We start from the raw sequence: 25,034 nt of genomic DNA, 5'->3' as shown, positions 1-25,034 counted from the left end.
CAATTACCGGAAGTGATTTTGATTGGATGGTATCGAATCATGCTGTGTGGAAGGCTCCAGTAAAAGCATCTGTGTCAGGCGTTTCTTTCCTTCACCTCTCTTCCTTTTTCGCTTCCATTTTTCCCCTTTTCCCCAGAAACGCCTGATACTCAGGCTACTTCAAATACGGCAAAAAGCTTGTTTAAGCCCCTTCCTAGCAACCAATTGGCCACAAAGGCACAATCTTTTCCACGATAATCCTCTAACACCACGTCCCCCATGATAGCTCGCCACACCAAATAGAGGTTGCAGTTCAAATTCCCCACCCCTAAAGCATGGGGATCAAATTCCCCACCCCCTGGAAGACTCTGACAATCAAATTCCCTCCTCCCCGGGACGGCAAAGGTGTCAAATGCCCGGGGTATGCCCTGGGGGGGGCATGTTGAAGCTTCGATTTGACCTATACATAATAAACATAACCGCAGGAAAGTACTGCTCAGGAGCTTTCATTTGAATTGTCACACTTTAGGATTACCTCTTCCGATTCAAACGTTACAACCACTTTGTACAGCATAATAAACAGTACCACAGGAAAAGCTCTTCTTAGTAGCGTTCATTTAAGATTTAATAGTTTGAAAATCGGATTGCGTTTCGAACTTTTCGCCTTATGATGGCTTTCTTTTTTTCTTCTTTCATCTAATCATATGTAAATTGGTGGTGCTGAAATTTTATATCATTTGATATTTTCACAAAGAACTAAACTTTGGAAACATAGAAGAAACGAAGGGGAAGACCAATAATCCCGAATAAAGCAGCTAAAATAGTTTTAAAGAAGGCTAGATACGAAATAGGAGACTCGACCAGGAAGCTCTCACATAAGCAACCCAAGTCCAGCACAGGTTTATGAAAAGTGCCAGTTACTGAAATTCTGAACATGTGTTCTCGATAGAGAAATAAACATCTTCTAGAAATTTCATGTAAAAATAAGTTTTGATCAAAAATTATAGTGCATGAAATTAGAGGAACGAACTTTTGGGACACCCTGTATAATGCGACCACAAATGACTAAAAATAAATAAATTATTGATATTGTCCAGATAGCCTCTCGATTTGTTTTTTCATGTCATTCTTTGACGGAACTGAAGAGAAAATGCAGACGTTGTTTCATCTCCTCTCGTTATAGCCCGAGTTTCCGTTTCTTTGTGGGGTCTTTGCTAGTTCTTGTCAGAGCCACACTCTTAATCTTATTGAAGAACTTGCCATAAGGCCATTGTTCTGCCAAAGATCACGTACGCACGTCCAGTCTATGGAGCCAGCCAGGTTGATTTAAACACCATATGATGTTTTTTTAAAAAGGTGCAATAAGCGACGTTACACTTCTGAGTTAATTAATATCTATGACCTTTTAGAAAAGTGTGACCGCAGGTTGTTCACCAAGATTAAGAGCAATGTTGACCATCCATTATATACCCTTTTGCCGAAAGTCAAAGAGTCATCCAAGAAGTTAAGATCACAAGCAAGTCAATTACCACGGATTAATACATAACGTTTTAAGAATAGTCACTTTAATAGAATAAGGTTTAAATACAATTTAGCAATTTAACAATATAGATATCTAATGTTTTATCAGGTTTTATATGATACTTGTAAATAATGTAATCTGTGCGATTTTCATGATCTGTATAGTTACTTCACTTTCTGTAACGTTTGTTGTGTATTTCAACTGGCGAAAGCAAGACAGTTTATTTATTTTATTTATTTATTATCAAGGAATTTAACCATATCCACGACAGAGAAGTGCTTCAATTATGCCGCTCACATTTGAATTTTCTGTGTGGCTTGATCACAATGGCGGCATCAACTGAGTCAGTCTAGGCGTTTTCGGAGAGATTTGTTCCATCTCTGTAGCTGTTTGAAACAACTTCTTTGTATCATCCATGCCTTAGGGGAATGGGAGGTTTACAGGCGGAAATGTTTCTTCGAGTTCTTTTGATGCTGGGATTTGTATCCTTCTGGCAGATTTGTCCTTCAGGTGAGTAGATTGCAGAAGACTGGTGTTGAACTAGGTCACTCTAAGATGTTCAGAGCATTGCAAGCAACAGGCAAGTTTCGTATTCCCCGACGGCCCTGGGTCGAGCACTATTGTGAGGCCAGTGCGGGTCAGCGTCTTTGCAAAAACAAAAACAAACATAGGTGATTTGCCGCTGAGTCGCTGGAAAACGATAGGAATATTAAAAATAACAAGATTCCAAAGCTTAAACTTTACCAGTAAGCCAAAGGGTTATCTGTTGCAAATAAGAGGGAAAAGCGCGCTGATCGTAATTAACAGAAGAAAGAAAAAGAGCGACGAATCCAAAAGAAGAAGTAAACTTTTTAAGCTTGAAAAGGGTAAAGTTTGTTAAAATGACAATATTTTATTCCCTTTAATTAACTTACTTCGCAGTATTCTATTTTATCCTTGTGTATATCTGTAAAATGGAGTTTAAACTGCTCAGTATATCGTCTGTATAAAATTCTGTGTTCGAGTTCTTGTCGAGTGCAATGTGCTTACGCTTTTCTTTATGTGACTGAATGTTAAGATAAACAATGTGAGCCAAATGTAACCGTTTATGTAAAAATAAACTTATACTAGTTTAGTCATCTCCGTTTAAACCGAGTTAACTTCCTTACAGTACAAGGAATTTATGCAGAACGTCTGCCCCGTCGGTTTATTTTTTTTCAAATACATTTTGCATTCGGTTCCTTAGAAAAAATGTCAACAAAAATTTAATTTGCAGGCTTTCAACAAGTACGTACACTCAAATGGAAGGTATGGCTTAAGTTTTAACCATCACTGAAAATGGCTTTAAAATGGCTTCAGCGTATAACCTTGTTTAAGGATTTTGAAACCATCTTTGCATGTTTATTGAACTCACTCACCGACCACTATTTCGGTCAATTTCGGGTTAGGCTCGTTGTTTTCCTTCGTGACGACGAGCTGATTTTCTTTTTCCTGTTTAAAACAATGATTTATCAAGCCTGTAAGTAAGTTTTGAGACCACCAAAACCTTTCAACGTTTCAAATTTCCCTTTTTCCCGGCAACTAAGCCGCAGTTTTCTCATTATTGTTTATCTTCTTGGTTAGAAGTGACCTGCATTAGCCTTGTTTTCGCCCAAAAAAAAGCACTCGTCCTAGGCCTCCCGGGAATACGAAACACGCCTATTTGAGCGCATTTAAAAGTTACACTGTAAGCATGTTTGTTCTGCAATGAGAGGATGTACAAACCCAATTCGAGAACACGCAACTTCGTGACCGAGAAATCGAGAAATCTGGCAACTACTGAACTAGTTTTTCCGAGTTGTTAAATTTGCCGCTATTAGCTTCACAATAACTCGACAAAAATTGGCTTCAAATAAACTAACGTTTATATGAGTAGTTGCTCGCGTGTTTGGCTGATCTGAGTGTTAAAAGTCTGGTGTCTCATCTTTTCCGGCTGCTGGAATTCAACTGTGTCAAAACTCGAGTATTAGTCAATAAATTGACAATAGGGAGCTTTAGGAAGGACAACAGCGACGGCAACGAGAACGTCAGAAAAGCAGTAGGTTTATAAAGCAAAACAGTAACTTTGCACGTGCGTCACGCTTTTTGGACATTCTTTGCCGTCGTTGCATGACTACGACGTGAAAAAGCCTAATTTCACGTTTTATGGAGGACGTAAGCGACGAATGTTTCTTTCTCTTTCTAAACTTGAGTGTAGTCCCCAGTCGGGGACGTACTCGAACAAATTCGCATTCGAATTCATACGGTATATTGACGAGTCTACTGAGCGGTTTCTGCCTGGAAAACGAGCAAAACCCGCGAAGAACACTTTGCCTTGGGCATTACTATTTCCATAAGGTATCTGCTTTATAGAAATGTTTGAATAACTTGTGAAAATCCATCTTTTTTTCACCTCAGATGCTACAATCGATTTGTTAGTCAATGGAATCACCACCGTCGGTAAAACTTTTAGAGTAGTTTGTACAATGAAAGATGGCGAGAACTTTGTTGGTTGGTTTGATGTGAAAGGAAATGAGGTCACAGCTCGTCTCAACCCAGACGAACTTATGAGGGATAAATACTATGTAGAGGAAAGAGGGAATAAGTACACGTTTGTGATCCAAAACACTGCTGTCGACGATGGTGGAGATTATACCTGTAAAGGGGACAGAACCGAAAGTACATTCACTCTCTATATCGCGTGTAAGTATCTTTCAATGTACTACCAATTTACTATCACGTTCCTGATGATGCAATTTGTTTTTCCCAAAATATTTTGCATAATAAATGTTTTCATTTCGTCTTGGGACTAATGATCTTGTTTGAGAAATTTTGTGGGGAAAACAGTCAAATATTATCATGGAGACTGATCGCGAAAGTCGCAAATGCGCTACCATCGCCCACTTGACGAAGTTACTAAGTGTGTTTTCTACGCCAATTTTGATGGACTTCATGTAGTGCCGATCCAATGAAAACCCGAGAAGATGTGTTGAAGTCTGAGTCGTTGATTTGAAGGCTTCAGTTCAATTCTACGCCTTTAACAATTCACTACTCGCACATCTTCCAAAATGCACCTTGTTTGCCCCCCCCCCCCCCGAATTTTGCATAAGCATTGTTTTCAGCTTCTCTTAGGACGGCTGTAATACCAAGGAGATATGAAAAAAAAGGAAAAAAAAGAAAGAAAACGTTACGCAATTTTTTTTTTTTGGGGGGGGGGGGAACGGGGGGGCAAGTAAGGTGTATTATGGGAGATGCGCAAATGGCGAATAGCCCGACCCGACCACCAACCTTGTTCTCACGGCTTTTTCCTTTCTCCCGCCACTTTCTAACCGAAAAGCTCTTGGGACGTGTTTGTCTTAAAATTGTTGCATATGGAACCTTTCAAAAATCACAAACATGTCAAGAAGATGTCGAAAGCTTTGTTCAGATGCCAAGGTAGGGGGGACTTTACCCTGGAACCCTTAGCTTATATCAGTCCTTGAATAAATGCAATTTTGCTGCCCTATTCTAGATTAGGCTTTAAGAAATCCCTACTCTCCAACTCAAACTAACTTGAACAAGAAACTCCAATTCTTCATACTATTGATAGACCACCAGTAGTTCTTCATTTTCCTTAGGGATAATTGAGCACGGGTTTTTCACTTTTCTCTCCGCGTGTCACCTCCCTCGCGGCTAGTGATTTTCACGCGTGCTGGCGGATTTTGCTCACTCTTCCGTCCCGAGGAAAATGGGGGACTACTTGTATCAATATGCCATAAATGATACCCGATTGTGGACCAAACCCCTTTCAGCCAATCAGAGTGCGAGAGTGCGCGTTATATCTGAACTTCATTATAATTTATTAGTAATTTAATGTAACCTGTTTTTCAATTCCGTTTTTTTAAGTCTTCGTCACACAGTTCCCCGATAATCAAATTCTACGAGAAGGGAAAGCAGGGACTGTCTTGTGCTCTGCAGAAGGGTACCCCAAACCCACATTTGTGTGGTACAAGAACTTCAAACGCGTCAAAACGGAACAGGATCCTCGCTTTACACTTCTCTCTAACGGTTCATTGTTAATCGATCCTGTTAGTGAAACCGATACCGGTGGTTATATTTGCCGCATCACGCAACTGGGAGACGAAGCTGGTACGAGCCTGCTAGAGCAAAGAAAACACATAAAAGTCATTGTGTATGGTGAGTTTGTACTTCTAGTTCCTCAAATAGAGAGGGAATTGTAGCGGAGTTCCTCGCGCGCCCGAGCGGAGCCCCATAGCTAAGATAATTTGGTAAACTATACATCCAAGAAATTTTGGTTGTGACGTCAGCGTACGCCCGCCTGTACACTCTTTGGCCCGTCGGGGAAGGAGTATGTTATATTTTCTTGGCGGGAAATCGTGCGATGTATTTGTGCAACCCGCGTTTTTCTTGCGCAAGAAATGGCGTGGCCATTGTCGTCGCGTTCAAAACTTGTTTACTTTAGGAACTTGTTTTCAATTATTTCATAGCAAAAGGATTTTGTGACCGTAGTGCTCAGTTTCCAGTAAACTGTTTCTAAAAAATTGTTATGGCAACAAACAAAAGCGGAATCCAACCCCTTTGCTTATAAGTGAAACGCGAAGGTAAAGACAAAGAAGAGAAAGGCAGGGAACAAGAGTTAACAGGCGAAGAGCTGGCGAAGAGGATTTATGTGGAAAATTTATGGAGCATAAGAGACTTGTTTGCCGATAGCTGCAGCTGACAGGGTTTTGTGTCATCTTATTATGTTTTAACCCTCTTTTTGCACTGGTTCTACCAAGATTCTTTGGTTATTCTTGGCTGGCTTGTTTAGTGGTTTGTGGTTGAGAAATGCGCCGAACAACAAAAAGAAATCGGAAATCATTGTTTTTAAAAAAAGCCACTCTTAGTAAGCTTACTTCGCCTTGCTAGATGCGTAAGAAGGTTGAAAAGTCTTAGCCGATTCTGGCCTTACTTGATGGGTTTCCGAGCTGCATCTCGACCGGTAAGCGTGAGTAATAATATCGCATTTGATTTTTTTTTCTGGTTTCATAAAGTCGAACATTGTTTATGCCGTCATTTCAAGCACATTTGTAAGATTTGAGACAATGATCTGACCTAGTACAGAACTTAAAAAGTCTTTAGACATTTTCTGACCGCGACTAAAAAAGAAAGCGTTCTGAAGAATAGTTTAGTAGTCCTTTCGGTTGTGAAAAGAAAGTTTTAAGCGGTGTTCATCTTGAAAAATAGCAAACGCTGCGATGGCGACTTAAAACTTAAGGCTTAAATCTGCAAGATTTTATTCGTGATTCAGGATTTTCAGTAACACTTCACTCTGGATACATGTCTTCGTGAATAAAAATTGTTGTCCTTTTAAATGCTTCATTGAATTATACTTCTTGTGTTGATTGTTTGTCAAGATCTCTTTCTTATCGCTTTGCCAGTTGTTGTTTTCAGTTGTCCATTAACATTCATGCAGGGGTACTTAAAATGCCGCGTGTATCAAATGAATATTGTGTTTTAGAAGTAAAATGCAAACGAAAATTATTCTGAGACCTCTTCCTCATTACTAGTGTTCATTCAAATACCCGACAGCTCGCACTACAAGTTTGGCACTTAGCAACATTCAGAAGTGTGTGGTCGAAACGGGTGATTTTGGAAATTGAATTAAAATATGAGTTTTTCGAAAGTTTTGGCTCAAGACTCACTATTACCCTGCATACTACATAATGGCAGATTGACCTGACTGAACAGTCCCGTCTAATAATGAATTCTTCATACTAAACGTTTTATGTTGTTGTTATTTTTATAATTTGTTGTGGAAGGGAAGCGAGTGCTTCAATCGTCCTGAATATTAAATGAGTGGAATTTGTCTTGTAAAAAAAATGCAGAATATATAAGTAAAATGAGGAAAAAAAAAAAAAAAAAAGGAATGGCATAAATTCTGTCCGAGGTCTGAACGTCAGAGATGATGTACAAAGGCTGGTTTAGCGCGACCAGACTTGTACCGAGCCACACAAAAAAAATTCCGGTCCAATTTTTCATTTTGGCCTTTCCTTTAGACAGAGAGATAACACCGATAAGTCATAAAGTGCAAATTGGCTGCCACCGAGTACTATCGTGTCTTTACGGCCTTTATAGTATAAAATTATATTTCAGGACTGTCCAATTACCTTTATAAAATAACGGTGGTGTTGGTCAGCAAAAAGGTCATTTTGCTTGGGAAGAATTTGTTTTCCACGCCTAATCTAACCCGGCCAAAGGTGATTTCTATTTATTAGGTGTACAAATGAGACTTTTAACTCAATGAAAGATTTCAGATGTTGTTTCATTTTGGCACTTTTTGGAAATTATTTTTTCTTTAAAGTCACCCAGCGCCACCCTTCCGTCATACCGTCTTACGGATCTCTCCAATTAAATGTAACCCATTTGTGGATGGCAAGTTTATTGTTTGGTTTAAATTATAAATTTATGAACTGGAGCTATGGTTTTAGCTCTGGCTAAATCTATACATTATGCTGTACCAGCAACTTGCGACCTTCGTTTCGTGCAGATGAATTTGGCTAACAAATGTGTCATAGTAGGAGAGAAGAAAATAAACTATATTTTTTGTAGAAAACTTGGTTGAACTTGATGATTTGGTTCGTTAGTTTAAGAATTCACTTTTCCAGTACCTGTTTTAATTTTTACAAAACATTTTTAACGGAGTATCAGTATGGTGAGTTTTTGAGAAAAATCCCAGGAAATACACGTAGGTGGTTCAGACAACTCCAGTTGTAAGTGATTTTATTTTTAAAGGGTTTCTCAGTTGGCTTTTAATGGTGTTTTGACTTACTTTTATTACCTGTTTTAAAGAATTGTCACAAAGAAAATGTTTACTTCGCAAAATGCTATATTTTAATTGTATTTTTAGCGGAGCTCCACGCGCGGCGCTGCGGAGCCCCATAGCTAAGGAAACGTGGTAATCTACCCATCCGAGAAAATTTGGTAATCAAGTGACCGTACACCGAGCGAGCGACCGTCTGTCCGCACCACAGGCATACCGATGTAAAATAACTCAATCAACAGGTATGGCAACCCAAATGCAACTCAAAGTTTTTAACATGGCCGCCCGGACCTTTAGAAAGAAAAAAACAACAACAACAAAGTCGTGTCTTTTTCGGCGTTATTTTTTATGTTTACACTAACGTGGATAACAGAGAAACAGCTAGAGCGAGTTATTGAAAACAAAGGAGACGAATTTCGTAGGGAGAAAAAGATAGCAGCGGTAAGAAAATGAGAAATGCTAGCGGCAAGCAAGGTGAAAATGAGCGGCGGTGGAAAGTAAAAGCGAACAGGAACACAGGAAACAAAATATTGGGTAAACACATACGACAATTCCTCCATAAAAATCATGTGTAATTAGGAAGTTTGACGTTTTAGTCGTACAAAACAGCGTTGTAGTGGTGTAAAACAACGGCAAGGGAAAGACAAAAAAGCGTGCTGCACATGCAAATTTATTTTCGCTAATATAGAAGAAAAAGTGTGCTGCTCGTGCAATTTTTTTTTTTTTGCTAATTAGATCTATCAGTCTTGAAGACATTTTCATTGTCGTCTCCGTTTAACATTACACGTTTTTTTTTTTTTTTTTCAAAAGTATGTTGAGTTTGATCGTCCGGGTGAACGTAGTCCTGAATAGGGCTGTTGTTGATGACAGTGACTGATGTTTCGACAACCTGTGCAGTAGTCATCTTCAGAGTCAAAGTGAGTTGTATCATGTCAGTTGATGGTATTATACTCTGGTTATTCAGGACTACGTTCACCCCGTCGATCAAACTCAACCTACTTTTGAAATGACTCCTGGGTTCAAACCTTTCACAGTTACTTTTTTTTTGTTTATAAGTATTATTAACCAGAGCTTCGCTTTTAGCCCTGGCTAAATCTATATATTATCTATATTTAAAATGTAGTTCAAAAATAGTTTTTCACTTGTTTAAAGGGTGTTTTAGCCTGTTTAATTTAAAACACTAGTACAAAGTATTTTAGAACGTTTTTGCTGAATTTGAAATTTATTATTTGGCTTTAAAAACAGTTTTAAATATATTTCAACCTGGTTTAAACCAGTTCAAACACCATTAACAGCAGGTTAAAACATCATAAAAAAGGTTTTTAAAAACACCATTAAAAAAAGGTTAAAACATTATTAAAAGCATGAGGTTAAAACACCATTAAAAGTCGGTTAAAATACCATTAAAAACAGGTCAAAACACCATTAAAAAAAAGGTTAAAACACCATTAAAAACAAGTTACGGGTATTGAAGCCGTGCAAACGCATGAACACCAGGAGGAATAATATCGCGACGTATTGACCAATCAGATCAATAACCAGAGTATAATACCATAAACTGACGTGATACAACTCACTTTGACACTGAAAATGACTACCGCAAAGGTTAATTAAACGTCAGTCACTGTCAACAACAACAGTCCTATTCAGGACTACGCTCACCCGGACGATCAAACTCAACCTACTTTTGAAATGACTCCTGGGTTCAAACCTTTCACATTATTAGCTCTTTCCAATCCATATTTATCACAAAGTTGTCAGCGGATATACCGTGCCACGTTATCATGCCCTCCTTTATATTCTGTCTGCGCTAGCTTACCGCACTCACTCACCACATGGGCCACCGTTTCTCCCTTACTTTCACACATTCTGCACAAAGGGGATTCTGCTGTGTCATCAACATGAAATCTCGTATAATTTGTTCTCAAAGCTTGTTCCTGGGCGCTATATATCAGGGCCTCAGTACATCCTTTGAGATCTCCTTTTGCAATCCACTGCCAAGTTCTATCCCAGTCAATACCTTCCTTTTCTCTCACATACTGCCCATGCATTCTTTTCTGCTTCCATTCATTCTCCGTCTCCTTTACTTAATTCACTTTGTACTCATTTGGGTCCACAGCCTCTGAGATGTTGACTACATTGCTATCTCCAACTTTCCTGAGTAATTCCTTTTCACTATTTCTCACATACCAACTCAAGTTGTTCTCTTCTCTCCTCACGCAGCTCTCACAACTGATCAGGCCTCTTCCTCCCTTCTTTCTGGATAGGTATATTCTGGCAACATCACTTCTAGGGTGTAGCTCCTTATTTATTGTCATGATTTCATCAAATTCCTTTATCGTCTGTCCATTTATCAACTTCCCTCACTTTTACACAACTTCCCCCGCTTCAGCACCACAATGATTATTATTATCATGTAAGCAGTTTAAACATATATCTATATATTACAGACAAACTGAAATTTATCAGATTCCTATACTTTTCCATAGTCCATTATCTAAAAAAGAAAAACCAGATAAATAATAATCATAATAATCGCATTAAAAACACTCACTCCTTGTTCTTCTCTTATGGTCACTTGTGGTCCTAGCATAAAATTTTAAATATTATTTTTTTCCAAGCTTGCGAGCGGGTGGAATCCTCCAAATCCTGCAATCTGATTGGTTCCGAGAGCGGGCGGTATTTTACGATATTGCCTGCCTAACCCGGGCAGAATCGTTGGCAGCTTCATTCACAAGTTTGTTTGTTGTTTGTGAATGAGCAAAAACCGTGATTTTTAAACTCCAGTTTTCTTTTAAAACTTGCGCTATTATTAGCTTTGGCCAGGCAAAAGTGAACTTTATTATTCAGACAAAAAATCTGAAGAGAGAATCAAGCAAGTCAGCTAGGAAAACCGCTAAAGTAAAGCAAAACAGGCGGCTCGTGATGTCGCTTCGCTAGCTTTATAACCGCGCTGTAACTGCTGTTAGTACCACAATCTTGCTTTTATGCATCCTTTATTCAATATTTTTGCTCTTCTTGTAGTTTTGTTTTCCATTTTTTGCTGTCTGAATCTAGATTCTACCATTTTTCATTGAGTTTTACCTTGCTAGTTTTCTACGTTTCGCGTTGTTGTCAATGACAACAGAGCGCAAAAACCGCTCAATTGGCTAGTGGTCAATGACGTAATTTGGCCTGTTTTGCGTAACTGCGCTTGCGCAAACCCGAGAAAAGAAGATCGATCGAAGCATGGAGGCTGAGCGTGAGAGAGAGATACTAAAGAGAGAGAGATACTAAACTACAAGGACCTACAAAACTGCTGTTCGTAGAAAAAGAAATAATCAAATTTAGCAAGAAACCTTAAATTAAACTTATAAAACCTACTGTTTAATTGCCTTCAAAACTCTGTGCGTGAAGTTACTAAAAGCGCCGTTTGGGATGTCCACCGTATGTGAACATCGAGTGTTTATATACAAATCCTTCGAGCATATTTCAGCTTTCAGCAAACTGACATCGGATTACTCCTTTGCCCACGGGAACAGCTTCAGGGAACTTGCTATTGATTGTACCTAAAGGCTTTCAGCTTTGATCAGTCCACATTTTGAAAATGTGTTTGGCTGGCCAGAATCGTCTTGTTATATTTCATGAACTTCGTGTGGTCGAACAGCTTTTATAGGTTTCATTTCAAATTAAAGCGTCCCACTTTGCCCCCTTTTAATTCTAATTCACATTCGAGTCGTAGAGATCCAAAAGTCTCATATCGGGGTCATCATCATCGTTCTCGTCGTACACAGGCAAACAGGTGAGAATCCAAACTCTTGAGGCTATTTGTTTGTCATGATAATAACCTGCTATCAGGTGTTTGTTACAAAATTTTACAGCATGCTACAAATAACTTTTTAGCATGTGGATGATTGTTTACATGTATGAAGCTCATTTATTTTGCTGTTTGTTATTTGTAGTTACTAATTTTTATTTGTTCTGTCATTGTAGATTTTCCTTTTTTTCTTCTAAGTGTTTGTTTTCAAAAATAATTTCTTATAAAACAAGCTGTACGTCCACCATAATCATTTTATTACTTCTTTTGTTGTAGGAAACAGAAACCATTAACCTGATTTCTAAAAAGAGCTGAGGTTGTATAGAAGGGCAACTACCCTAATTCCCTTCAGATTAGATTTCTTGATTGATGAAAATATTTTTCACTGTTGTAAATGGAATGGAACAATATAATTCATTCTCAAACTCATTAATTATTTATGTGCTGATGAGTCAGGTGCATGTATTTTGATACCCAATGAACATACCGATCAAGACACATTCGATTAGTTCAAAAACTGATCAAGACACTGATCAAGGAACTTGAATTTTAATCAGTCTTAATACTAAATACAGTATATTTGCCGCTTCAATCATTACTTACAACAATAGGGCAGCATAGTATTCTTTCTTAGACACCAGAATGTTGTTTCTTCTTGCTCGCTCACAAACTCCTTCTCCTCTTTCTTGCACTTAATGCGAAGCCCTTCTCGAACGCCATCCTTCATCTCGGCATCTAAGCAACGTCGGAACAGGACAAACCTTCGCAAAACAACACACCAAATTCAATTTCCAAAACAGTGCATTTTAAAATCCTGAACAATGCGGTCTAAAAGTTGTCAATTACCCGTTTGTCACTAGCGTCCAGAGGATTCAAAGCTTCGGATTCATTTTTCTCTTCCAAATAACGCTTGAGCGCACAAATGATACCATAAACAGTCTTGACAGGGTATCTTTTACCGGACTTTTTAGCTACCTCCACCACAAATTTTGACAACCAATAGTTCAGCGACAGAACATCCATTCTGACAATATCTGCGCTCAGAGAGGTAACCTTGTGTAAGTGGTAGTCCTTGAAGAGACCACCACAATCTAATACCGGAACTTGAACCTCTCTTAACCTCTGCCATTCGGCAAAACTGCTCACACCCACTTGTTTTTATACTTAGTTGAAGCTGGAACGTCGTCATTCAACAGAACATTTTCTTGAAAAGAAATTTTAGGAACGCGAAATCGTTCTGATCCGGACTCGACCTCCATCACGCGCCGTAATGTTAATCTATTAAAAAACCCGCCAGCATGACCGCATATTAAGTATTCATTTAATTTATCACGAATAAGAAACAAACAATAGCCTATTAAGCACGTCCTCTAATTACCTATTCTTCGGAAATAATTCCACTAAATTCTCACACTAGTTTGAGAAGCCATGTCAAAAACTCGTGCTTCGTGTTTCATCAGGGGTTCCAGACACCTCGTGCTTTCATCTGTTTCTCGGTGTCTGGAACCCCTGATGAAACACTCGCACTCGTTTTTGACATATTACTTCTGCACTTTCCAGAAGTTAATAGGAAAACAAGAAACAACATAAGCAACAAATCATGGAGAATATTGGATATGGCCTGGGTGTAACGCCATAACCCACTTTAATTATACCCAAAAGATAAAACACTACAGCAAATGAAATAAAACTAAAAGCTACATGTAAGTGTGCCAGGGTGGCCAGAAAAAACCTGTCCCAAAAAACCCCGTAGGGAAAAAAGCACAGGAAATCTGGGGCGGGCCAGGCGCAACTTACGTCCCCCGCCAGAACTCTAAACAAATTACTCAGAACTGCAATAGACAAAAGCAGAACTTCTAATATATAAAACGTATACACTGGAAAATATACTAAAACTTGTATACACCTGGAGTGAAAGTGACTTAGATAAGGCTAAGCGCTAACAATTACACGCAAATTCTGGAAAATATGCCGAAATATATCTATATCTCTACGAAATACACCTGGACTGAAAGTGACCTAGATACGGAGAGCTCGTTAAGACCATGCCGAAAATGCCTATGCCGCCTTAGTGGGCTCTCACCTCCAACCGGCGTGGATATCCGACAAATCAGCAGCTGTTCTCCTACAAGTTGGATTGGGCCCTGCGTCAGACTCGCGCTCACTTGTGGGTGCGGTACTTACTTAGAAACATCACTAACTAATGGCTTAATATGCCTCTTAAACTCCTCTCCCAAATAACGTGAATAAAGAAACACTTGCACTAGAATGAAAGTATAATATACCGTACTCCTAAGATTGAGCTTGGACAATTCTACGAACTAATGGAAACGCAGAGGAGGACTGAGGCGAGAACTCAATAAAACACTAGGTCACAGCTACGGGACAACGCCTCGGAGTTCAAAATAGGTCTACTTTGCGCTTGCATGGACACATAAATCGACATAAAACTATTACATGTATATATTTTAGATGGAAAACATCGCGATTTAGAGGCAAAATCTGCAGCAATCACCTGACAAAACTAACAGAAAGCAGCTACTTAGGCTGAACTGGGTGCGCAAGCCTAGCTTCTTCTGGCGTCCGTTCGCGCAGAGAAGAATTGAAAAAATTATATTACAGGCCCAAAGCCAGCCGACACCAAAATGACTTGAAACATGCCAAATCAGGCTCAAAAATAAGCTAAAGCAGGCTCACTGATATGCCAAATCAGACTCACAAATCAAGCCAAAGCAGACCCACAGATATGCCAAATCAAGCTCGCAGATATGCCAAATCAGGCTCACAGATATGCCAAATCAGGCTTGTAGATATGCCAAATCAGGCTCAAGATTATGCCAAATCAGGCTCACAAATATGCCAAATCAGGCTGAAGATTATGCCAAATCAGGCTAAAAAATAAGCCAAATCAGGCTCACATGCCGCACAAATGTGCCAAACCGGGCATACAAGGCCAAATCAGGCTCAAATCAGGCGACTACTACCAGGCACACTGGAAAGAAAATCCAGTTGTCCTTTCCACTCCAGTCTCGGACAAAGGCATCGGACACACCTACAACGAGGAGAAGCAAACTAGGGGTCAAAACGCGGAAGCTGAACGCTCTATAATAGGATGTCAAACGGTTAACATTCGTGCGAGGACCCCATTTGGCTTCAACGACTCGAAACACATAGGGATTAACTGGCGAATCATTCTCGTCAATGAAACGGCGCAAAAGATCAGCCATCCCCTTGAGCTATCTAGGAATCCACTGCGCTTCCAAGGCAATACCATGCGAAAACAAACATGAAAAACGCTTAGAGCCACCGACTGTATGGACCTTAAAGACACCAAAGGAAAGTACTCTGGCAGCACTCTGCTTGTCCGAGAAAATTTTCACCCTCTTGTGCTTTAACCGCTCTACAAAAGAAAGCATAACATAATATTAAATAGCTATCAAATTCGCAAAAAAAAAAAATAGAACTTAGACCCAAATAATCGATCGTGAACATAACGCTAGCCACAGGGCGGAAAAGCCGCGAAATGAAGCGTCGCTTACGTCCGGAAATACAACTTTGGAAAAAATTTGGGGGAAGAGGGGGTGCCGAATGGAGTTACCGTTTAAAGAGTCAATGTCACAAAAACGAAAACTTCAACTCCACCAGCCGCGGGGGAGTGAAGCGAAAAAGGTGATCCTAAGCCGATGAAGACTCCATAGCTACCTTCGTCTGGCTTGTACGAAGAGGGGAATGGGCTCCACCTCTAAGGCAACTGAAATAATGGAACCAGCCATCCCAGCTGATTTACGATAGAAAGATGACTCATTTTGAATTGCAGAATTCGGCCAAACCCGCTTCTACTAGCTGAAAACTTGCTTCTCGGGAATCTAAAACGTAAAACAAATGGTGCAGACCGCAAACCCGAGCCACTCGCTCACTAGTATTGGGACCCGTTGGGATTTCTCCTTACCAATAAGGAAACCGGAAGAATAAGCCCCTTGCGCTCAATAAAAGCTACCGGGCCGCGGAAGCCGTCTTGATGACTACCAAATGCGTCATCGAGATAAACAAGAAACTTCAGACCCATAGAAAGCCAGAAAAACAAAAACAAACGCTTAAATAGACCAAAGACTAAAATGGAGAAAGCGAAATACCAAAGCACACCTTGAAGGGCCAAGAAAAAACCTATATTCTTCTGGTGATCTAAGGAAATGTCAATCTAGATTATAGGTCCCACTCATAGCCTCGGTGCCCCCCTTAAAGAACCTGCGATAAGGTACGAAAAATTCTCGTACTTAAACTTAAATCGAACGAGGTAGCAAAAAACGTGACTGCGTAAGATCGATGACCACTGCAACCGCGCGTCAGAATGGAGGCTCACCATGCTCGATAATACAGCCATTGGCTAAAAACTCGGAAGTGGGCAATGGTAGCAACAGTGAACTGAGGTGCTTTCAGAATGGAGGCTCACCATGCTCGATAATACAGCCATTGGCTAAAAACTCGGAAGTGGGCAATGGTAGCAACAGTGAACTGAGGTGCTTTTAGGCTTGACTCAAAAAGACTAAAGGAGGACTTAAAGCGACCTTAAATAACTCCTGAACAGGAAAAATTCTTCGGAAACACTAAAATAAATCAAATCACACTCATCTGAAGATTGACAAATGAATCCTTTCCTTCATCTATACTGTAGCCAGTCACTGCGAGGGTTGGTCTTTGAAATGAAGAAACATACGTGAGCAAAAGCCGAACTTCAATCACCAAAAAAACAAAACAAACAATTTTTCCAATAAGCTGAGAAATTCAAAACAATAAAAAGAAATCAGACTGTGGGTTGTTAGGCGTTCACAGACCCGAAGGACGAATACGAATGAACAAGACACTTATATAACTGTATGCAAAATACTTAACACCAAAAATACCGAAACACAAACAGACAAGACAATACACGTAATTAACCATATAAGAACGTGCAGAAAACAAATATCTGCTAAGCTGCGTACCGCAGATATTTTTGCATTCACGCTGGGATCGTGCTCATTGCAGAGTTGTTCTACTTCACTGGGATAAAATTAATACTTTTCTCCCTTTGTGTAATGATGGACCAATGACTTGTATTATTGCGATGTTCAAGAGTGCTGAATATTAGGGCCGTTTATACGAGAGAAAATAAGTCGCGGCTTACTCAGGCCGAGGCTTACATAAGCTGCGAAAGGAACCATTTATACCGCTAACATAAGACCCGAACTGCTGGTATAATTGGTTCACGGCTTAGTTCGCGGCCAGACCGGTCCAATGATGAAGTAGTTTGTTTTGGTGCCTAGCGTAATTTGCGAAAACGATTGGCTTTGGTCTAAAAAGTCGCCATATTTTACATTCTTTCAAATTAACATTTCGTTCAAGATTAGCGTTGCGCTGTTGCGAAACTTTTGCGGAAACCTCGACGAAAAGTTCGTCAGCGATCAATCGAGGGGTTTGAAAGCGATGTTCTAGGGATGTATATGGATGAGGTGTTGTTTAGACAAAATTCTGAGTTTTCTCGTGCAGCAGGTCACTTTCCCGCCACTGCAGCCCGCGTCTCTGAGCCTTGAAGGTCTGGAATATAATTGAAAACAGAGCATTCGCAGCAATCGTTCACGGCTTCAGCAAGCCGCGGACAACGTTTTAGTGCCGTTTATACGAACACTTTCACGTCCAAGGTAAGCCGCGGCTTGGATAAGTCCAACCCAAAACTCCTCCGCCAGGATAAGCCGCGGCTTGAACTAGCCGTGGGTTGAATAAGCCTTGAACGTAGATTTTGTACCATTTATACGGGGTGTTCGCGGCTTATATAAGCCAGGGCCAGAATAAGCCGCGGCTTAAATTCTCTCGTATAAACGGCGCTATTGTCTCCTTTTGCACCGAGATAACTGCTTGTCACGATGATAACCTGGTATAAGGTGTTGTTTTTGTTCTGGACAGTCTTTCTGCCAATCAAACATCACCCGGGAATGTGTATAATGCTTACTTATCACATAATTATAAGCATTGCTTTCAAGTTTGTTTCTCAAAGTATGCTACAGTAACTAAACTTGCTCCTTTGTCTCAAACAGATATGACATAATGAAATGAACATCAAATGTAAAACCCTAAATCCTGTTTTAACCCTCCCCCCCCCCCTTCAAATAAGTTAACCTTCCTCTTCATATTCTTCACTAATTAATAAATGATAGACTGTATTCATCAATCACAAAATCACAACTGTAAAACTTCGTGTGGACCGATCCAGGATGGTTCATTCACTAATTGGAAGTTCGGAGTTGTTTTTGATCCTCGGCTTTTCCACTTTGTATTCTAGTTCTTTATGGAGAACTGATACCATCGTCTTTGCTAAATTGAATAAGCTCCCCCTCTCAAATAAGCCCCCCCCCCCCCCCCTTTCAAGTGTGTTTGAAATAAATAAGCCCCCCTGGGGGCTTAATAGAGGATTTTAATAAACAAAACTGTTTGCCAGTCAATGAGTTAAATATTAATGGTGTTACAAAGAAAAATCTAAGATTTTGAACAAAAATTTCTTTCCTGGAAAGAGGGTTGGAGGCTGAAGTAAAATTTTCCTGAAACTAAATCGAGGTAGGAAAAAAAATAAAAATGTTATTCACCGGCCTCGGTCAGTCCGTATTGGGAGAAACTGTTCCCTCGGTCTGAGTAACATATATATCTTGCAATGTCGAGGCTGCTTGTTAGAACAACTTCTGCATTCTTCTCAACGTGTGTTTGCCTCTCGATCTCTTCCCCTAAAAGTGATCTCATATTGCCTCTAATAATATATACAACTCTTATTGGTTGAGAAAGGAGTGCAGTAACACGGGTGCAAATTTGTAGCACGAGTGCAAATTACAAATGGTTTCTGATTGGCTGAAAAAACAAAAGACAAATGGTCGTGGTTTCAGCAAACACCGATTTGATTTTGCGTGCAAAACAATAGAACAGTTTAAAAATATTCCAAAACCCGAACACAGTAAAAAGTACGTCTTTTTGGCTCAATGTATTGAAGATGTGGTGCTAATAGAAAAATACTGTCAACAAAATCGAGGAAAATGAGCCAGAGAAACTAGACAAGCTACTTAAAGCAGACCACGCTGAAGTAAAAAAAAAAAAAAAAGAACGAAAACGGTGACAACCACATGAGAGCAATGACAGCCACAGTTGTCAGCCATTAAATGAACAAGGATACAATTTTTTCATCATAACTACAGGGATTTCAATTGGGCCACGTATGTTGCCGGTTGGAGGAGAAAGTTGTGCGGTTGCTCTCTTGAAGCTTTTTGTCGAACGAAGACCTCTATTACAATATGCGATGGTCTGGTTCTTTCTACCTGATCAGTATCAAACGAAACCGAAAACTTGATGAAAAACATCTGGTTCAAACTAAACCAAAGGGCGAAAATACCATAAGTAACGTAATGAAAAGAATCTGTAAATGATACTAGTACGAGTCATAGTGCAAGAAAAACAACAGACAGCAAACATTGTACGCTCACATATCGCTTAAGTCACAGGCCACAGAAGAGAAAATTTCCTCAACAACTACGATGAAGCCGACGAGGAGAGCGACAACGACTCTCTCTTACAATATCCAAACGAAATTATTAAAACCCCAGCGCTGAGAAAAAGCAAATATCAGCAGTTTCCGACATCACAGCAGCTGTGGCCTCACTCGCCCAAATTGCCTCCTCCATTTTCGAGTTTTAAATCTCCAAAAAAATTTTTCCGTGAATCCAGCCAATCATGGGGGTCTCAGGGACAGACAATGATAAACATTTACTAAAGAACTGAGCAAGTATTGTCTTTCATCTTTGGCTGCTCGAAGCGTTCTCCTGATTTCAAAACAGCGGTATACTTCTTGCCGAGTTTTCATAATCGAGGATGATTCTAAAAACATTTACTAACTTTTGCTGATTATTGTAAACCGAGTCATTTTTGACAGGCTGGTGTAAAATCAATCCTTGCAAATTTCCAAGTTCTTAGGTGAATGATTTTGAAAGTGTAAGTCTTAAAAATGTTTGAATTTGACAAAGGTTGTAATCTGTTTTAGCCAATCAGTTGAATGAACTAATACGCGCGCGCTGTCAAACTCTGTTGTTGTAGTTATGTTTTTCGTGTATATTATTAATAACTAATCACATGATTTTTCTCGAGCAATTTGGAATAAAAAAGCACTTTTAAATTTTCTAAGACCACAAAGTGCGCTCTCCGTACGGGCTCGTGTACTTTTGATAATCTTTGAAAAATTTACTCGTGCTTATTTATTCCAAATTGCACTTGAAATCATGTGATTACCTATACTAATCCCTTTTGAATATCCACCCAGGACGTCAGTTAAAATATTGACCTGCTCTATTTCAAAACCTGCATGCTGTCTCTTAAGCTCCGTTCGCAGTAGGGCATATTTTAAGATCTTGAGTGCTGTATTGTGTCTGTAAGGATATTTAGTCTGTGCAAGAGCAGTGCAACCTGGCAACACATGCGCGACACTTTCCTGGGCCTTTGCACCTCTTTCTTGATCCAGTCTCCAAACTTCAATGTTTCTATCCTCTCACCTTCCGCTGTGTGACCGGTTGGATCTGGATGCTGTAATATTAGAGCCATCCTCAGCTCCTCTACAAAGTTTTGTGCGTCTTTGACCACACAGCGCCGTCCAGCTTAGGCTGCTTTCTCTTTAAACTCTCGAACTAGTCCTATTGTAGGATCTGTGTTCCCGTAGATATTCACAGCTGCCTTTATCTTTGTTATCTCATACTCTGCTTCTACTGACTTTAGCCCTCTCTCCCCTGAACTGCTGGGGTCCATCATGATCTTCCGTGTCTCGCGATCAATTCTTTGTAGCTCAGCTATTGGCTACACTTGCGTCTGCATAAAGTACGTTAAAGCTGGTAGCACAAACTGATTGGTCGTTACTGTCTTATTGTAAACAGTAGAAGTCTTCTTTCATTCACTGAATCAAGTGAGTACGGTTGTTTTTACCCTTTAGGGTCGGTTTTCTGAGACAATTTACAAGTAATAAGATATATTTCGCTCTTCGATATATGTTCGTTGCGTTTTACTTGTAAAGACTTGGAACTTGCGTAAAAAAAGGTGATTTCTCGCTGAGTACTGTGCGATAAACAACCATCGCCGAGGTCACTGCGTCTCGTTATTGACATAGCTTAAAATAAATCTGGCAAAACAGCGTTCACATGGAGCGAAGTGCTTCTGTTCGGCTTGAGGATTTTTTTTTTTTAAGGGTCGCTGAGTTTCAATCGGCCGCCACGCCATACCGAAAGTGACAGCATAGTACGCGCAAAAACTCCTATAATCACATTGTGTAACAGACAACATCTGTACAGGTTTGCTAAGTACCCTCAGCCCCCCTCCCCCTCCTCCCCTACCCAAAAATCCTCACACATGTCTATATGTCGCAAAAAGCAGTGCTGTCTTTTTACAAATCCTTCCCCCCCCCCCTTCCCACCCAATACAATATATGTTGAAAGATCAAAGGAATTGTGCCTTGACGGTTTCAACACTGTCTGTGGGGTGTGGGGAGGGGGTAGGGACGTACAGTGTTAGTAGCGCGTGGATACAATTTCGCGTGTGTTAAAAATTGTTCGAACTGTACAACTGTCCCAAGACTTTTGTCCATGATTGTAGTTTTCACTCGATTGTAAACGAGGGAATCTTAAGCGGGGGATTATAACGCTGTTTTCACTAGATCGTTAAGTCCTACGCTTCTGATTACGACTCGGATTCCGCCGCTTGTGAAAACCGGCTTGAAGAGGATGGATGAAAACTCTCCCTCTTTGGGTGAAATCGAATGGAAAAATATATTTAGATGATAATGACAATTTAAAAAATATATATTTGCGCAACCTCGATCCCAGGGGCTTTTCTCACCCCTCTCATTTTCTCAGGGAAATTCCTGAGAACGAGGTTCATATTTGCGTCAATAGTGAAATTTAGCATTAACGACGTAGACGGCAGCAAAGTTGTCATTTTTAGAATGAATTCTCGTTTTTTCAAACTGTTTTGCTTTTATTTCAAATGTAGGCGAATTTCCCTGAAGTTGATTTCTTGGGAACCACACTCAAGTTTAGAAAGAGAAAGAAAAATTCTTCTTCGCTTGTTTACGTCCTCAATAAAACGTGAAATTTGGCATTTTCAAGTTGTAGTCGTGCAGGTACCGCAAAGAAATGTACAAAACTTAAAGCGTGAGGCACGTGCAAAACTGTTGTTTTGCTTGATAAACCTTTTACTTTTTTGACGTTCTCGTAGCCGTCGCCGTCGTCGTCGCTAAAGCTCCCTAATGCTCGTCTGGGACCGGAATAGTTGACATTGCAAGTAATATGTTTTCTTCCTGTTCTAGGTAACCTGGCAATTAAAATACCAGAACGTATTCCATCTCTTTTCGCTGGTGAAAAGAAAAGTTTTTACTGCTTCGTTGAGGGAACGCTCCCAATAACAGTCAGGTGGCTGAAGAACAACACGATTATCAAGGAGAGAAAAAGTCAAAGAGACAGACAAGTAAACCTCACTCTTGATTTTAGCGAATTGGACTTGCATCACACTGGGAGTTATACTTGTGAAGCTAGAAATCGCTATTACCAAACCAGACGCACTATCCTCGTCAGCGTTTCATGTAAGCATTTATTGTTAACAAGGTTGTTTTCGTACCCATCTCCGTTTGCTTTAGAAAGGTCGTAACTTGACATCGAATGACCATTTAATTGACAACAACAGAAAGAGAAAAAAAAGGGGGACATACAAGAAAAGAAATCTATCAAGTGAAAAAATTTCTTAAACAAACGGATCGTCTGAAAGGTAATCCTCTTTTCCTGGAAGAGAATTTTTTTCTAAAAGGAAATCCCAGATTCCAAACGATTTCCATTTTTTCCAAACCTATCCTATAAACGTGACTCCCGAACGAAATTCACCAGTCCTTAATGTTGTTTAGCATTTGCCCAAACCGTTTACCGACTGGCTTGCCCATGATACAAGCTATGCGAATTTTCTAAGTCCTTGAGTAACCTGGCGTGTCTCTGTAATAGCGGTAGACGGTCATTAATCCATCTCATAAACACTAATCACGCGATCTTCCATTTGGGGAAAATACAGCAGCCTTGGGAGGGTGGGCGGGGAAGCTTAGTCCAAACCCGAAGGAACAAGCGAAAAATAATTCAGGCGTTGTAAGCGAAATGCGCGTTATTGCAACGTGTTATTTGACTGTCAAACAGGTTCGCAGTCATGGCCAATAGCTGCGAAACGCTAGCAAATACAACGCTAAACGGCGAGATAGCAATACAAACGCGTGTTAGTAATCCGAGGGGTAATCTTATACGGTGAATAAATCGATATTATTAACACCATTTAACTATAGTTAAATATTACTTAATTTATTTCTTGCACAATAATCAGGAGTGTTTGGGCCATATCCGGGCAGCTTAATGTACTTCCATCTGGGGAAAATACAGCTACCCAAAGTCCAGCCCAAATGGAAAGTTAATTAGTGATGTGCAGCAGGTTCATTGAACTTGTAAGGAGTGACGAACTGAAACTCCACAGTGGGTGTTTGTGCAATCTTGCGGGGTATTTCGAGGAAAAATTGAAGGGAGAACGAGTGTACCGTTCATAAGAGTCACTGTTCCATCGGCCTAGGAGTTTGATCTCATAGTCGGTTAAGCCAGCGATGGAGGCGGACGTTGCTCCTTCGATTCGAAAACTATGACCACTGTAGTGGGAGGGGTCAATACTGACTAAGCGTGGTAAGTGAGAGATGAAGGAGACGAGGGATATTTTGCTGACGGGGCGTTGGTCGGAAAGAGCGTAGTAGCCTTGTCGAACATACCAAAGCGATGCTGAAGAGCGAGGTTCTTTTGCATAGCCCAACCAGCACAGACGGAGCGTCGCGAATGAGCAGTATAAAGGGTCAAAACCTGTCGTCGCTGATCCTTTTAAGATTTTATAAGTCGGAGGGAGAGATACTCCGTTCCAGAAGAGAAGAATGCAAACGTGCGTCAGAGCAGGTGAGGTGAATAGGCAGATCGAAAAGGTCGCGAGAAAGAACTGTAAATTCGCCTGCGCTTAGCATAAGGAAATGACCAGCGGTGATGGCGGCCCATCGCACCGTGTCATCGTCACACGTGGGGATGATAAAAGCCTGAATATCGGAGAGAATGTCGAATGTAAGCGGCATCTTTTACTTCGGTGCCGAAAAATGTTTGCGTTCGATACCACGCAAGGTCTGTTTTAATCGCAATCCAGGTTGAAGTGGATTAGACAGACCGTGTGATATATGCAGAGAGCGCACGGCAGCGAGATAAACATTCATTGTTTGTGGTTTGATCCTTTGGGCGAGATGAGTAGCAAATAAGATAATGGTTTCTTGGGATGCTGGTAAGGGGACCAAGGAAAAATCCTGGCTAAAGTGGAGAAATCGATGTTGAGCACTGTTGTACGTACAATGAGAGGAGTCCGATAGCCCTTCTACAAGATAGTTAGGCGCGTTCACTTGAAGCTGGCCAAGGGTAGAGGTCTTGCAGGCGTTGGAGAACGGGAAGCCACGGGACAGGCGGCCAGGAACTTGTCGATCTGATAACGAGAGAGAGCGTCAGGCTAATGATTATCAAAGCCATCAATGTGGATGGCCACAATATTGTGATGAGCGCAGATGTAAAACAGGAATCAGAGAAGGGTAATAATGTACGTGCATTTTCTAGAACTACTAGACAAAATATGTACTATGGATATGTTATCGCAATGGAACAGAATATTGTGAGAATCAAGGGATGCTGCCCAAGTGTTGACCGCAGCGGTAATGGCGAAGAGGTCCTTGAAAGTAATTGAACGGGAAAGGGGGACGTCGTGTCCGCGAAGGACGCGTAGATCCAGTCGCCTGCGCAAGAGGCACCGCAGCCAGACTGGCATGCGTCTGTGTGAAGATCCAAGAG

Source organism: Porites lutea, chromosome 9, assembly GCF_958299795.1.
Source record: "Porites lutea chromosome 9, jaPorLute2.1, whole genome shotgun sequence".
NCBI classification, from domain to species: Eukaryota; Metazoa; Cnidaria; class Anthozoa; order Scleractinia; family Poritidae; genus Porites; species Porites lutea.
This window is presented reverse-complemented; position numbering follows the sequence as displayed.